We start from the raw sequence: 2,578 nt of genomic DNA, 5'->3' as shown, positions 1-2,578 counted from the left end.
GCATCGAACTCCTAGTTATTTTATTAGAACATATAATAGACCTACCCTGACACTGTAACTCCTGTTGCAGTTACCAGAAATAGCCCCACAGCATTAGCCAAATGTTATATGATACAGCACCACTGAGAACGATGTTCCTACTTTACATCATTTTCAGAAAAAAACTCCAGAGAAAACCCATCCCTTCTCAGAAAGGAAGCAGGGACTGAAAGCCTCTGAAGTACTTTCACATGTTTTTCAGACAAAAACACAACACCTAGGTAATCATTGGGGATCTTGCTTGTAAAATTGATGCAGGACCTAAAATATCACCAAAGATGGAGCTCACTGCAGCATAGACGCTCATCACTCCCAGCAGGTAGCTGTCAGTTGTCAGACAGTAGCTAAAGACACTTCTCAGGGTAACCCATGATACTATAAGGAGGCAAGCGTTATTCCATATCATGTAAATTGGCGATGTCCAGGAGACTACGGATGGTCTTGCAAGATGCAGTCCCCAAACTGTTCAGGTGATGGCACTGCATCTGAAACTCAAGCCTGTTTCCTGACTAGAGAAGGGCACTGGGAGCATCACCAAAGGCTCTGTGCTGGGGCAGTGGGGTCAGACCCTTTCACGAGAACCCAGTTCCTTCCTTTTGGCTTGATACTGTGACCAAAGTACCCCTCTTCTTTATTTGCTCTAGCACTACCTCATAGTTGTTCTTCAAGGGAGACTAAACATGGGCTCTTCAGTGAGGCAACTGCTGAAGACCATGCAAATGCCCAGAGGAACGGGCAGCTCAGCTGTACTGGCAGATGTGAGCTTGCCTTTGTACCATACCAGATAAAGATGCTCCCAGAGGCCAGCATTCAAGTGGAAAAGGGATGTGATGCTGTGAATCTGGACAAGCTGGGAGCAGATGAGAACAGGCAGGCGGGAATGAGCTGGAGGCAGACTGGGCCAGTCCAACAGACATGGAATTAAGATGACAGTCTGTCGTGGTTTAACCCCAGGCAGCAAGTAAGCACCACACAGCCGCTCGCTCACTCCCCCCGCAGCGGGATGGGGGAAGAGAATTGGAAGGGTAAAAGGGAGAAAACTCATGGGTTGAGATAAGAACAGTTTAATAATTGAAATATTATAATAATAAACTAATTGTAATGAAAAGGAAAACAACAAAGAGAGAAGTAAAACCCAAGAAAGACAAGTGATGCAAATGAAAATTGCTCACCACCAGCCAACCGATGCCCAGCCAGTCCCTGAGCAGCAGCCCCCCCTCCAACCTTCCCCCTAGTTTTATTGCTGAGCATGACGTCATATGGTGTGGGATATCCCTTTGGTCAGTGGGGCTCAGCTGTCCTGGCTGTGTCCCCTTCCAACTTCTTGTGTACCCCCAGCCAAGGGTGGTGTGAGAAGCAGAAAAGGCCTTTGACTCTGTGTAAACACCACTCAGCAGTAACGAAAACATCCCTGAATTATCAGCACTGTTTCCAGCACAAATCCAAAACACAGGCCCACACTAGCTACTATGAAGAAACTTAACTCTGCCCCAGCCAAAACCAGCACACAGTCCCACACTTGCTACTGAAAAACACCTCCAGCAAAATCAGCTCCCTTCCCCTACCCCCTCTTCTCCAAAGAACTATGTCACCCATCATCAGCTCAGCAACAGCTCCTTGTCCTTCTGCCTATTCAGGCTCTGACCAGCCAGATTTTGCTTCTTATTGAGCTGCTCAAGGTTGTCTAATCCTAATGGAGATTTGTTCTGGCTCCTCTTGCCCTATCTCTCTCCATTACTAACTTATAAGAAGGCATGGGATTCACTTGCCAGCACACAAGTAAAAAGCTAGTCCTCAGAGACCTAACAGACCAACTCTTCTGTTCTAAAGGAGGAAGCGCAGAAGCTAGGCACATCAAGATGAATTAATGGATTAAAAGCCTCTGCCTGGTTAAGCTTCTTCATCTTCTCATTCTGTAATGGCAGGAGGTTGGCCAGATTTAACAAAGTACAGCTTGACCTATTGCTGTGTTTTAAAGGAGAGTTTTATATGATTTTTTTTTTTAACCTGTGAAAATTGAGCAATGAAGGGTTAAGAGAACAGAGATTCCAGACTTAATCACAACACTTTCTTCTCACAAGGGTATGAATTGTATTCTGTCTCTATTTGCCATTTGCAGAACAAACACAGGATATCCTAGAAAAAAATCAGTATTTTGGTGGTTGTCCTGAGCTTGCCTCCAAGTAACAGAATAAAAGGTTTTAAGGCACTGTCAATTAGCAGACTTGATAGCAAATGCTTTTGATCAGGTACCCTGTTTGGAAAGCAACTACACTGGGAATTGCCAGTTTGTAGATGAAGTCTGTTGCCTTTATACTGACTTACCATATAATGGATTGTAAAAGGCCAGTTTTACTGGAGCAGAACTACACGGCCTTTCACAAGTCTGGCCTACTGCTGCACATTTTTTCTTTTTCCTTGAGAGTCTGCTATAGGATATAATATATACTAGAAAACTTCAGTGCTCTACCCATGCAATTAGAGAGGTTTTATTCAAATACAGAATCAGAAAAAAATAAGTCTTCCTTCATATTTTTTT

This window comes from Platalea leucorodia (genome assembly GCF_965183815.1).
Source record: "Platalea leucorodia genome assembly, chromosome: 6".
Classification (NCBI taxonomy): domain Eukaryota; kingdom Metazoa; phylum Chordata; class Aves; order Pelecaniformes; family Threskiornithidae; genus Platalea; species Platalea leucorodia.
The sequence above is the reverse complement of the archived record's forward strand: the minus strand, read 5'-3'. Positions refer to the sequence as shown.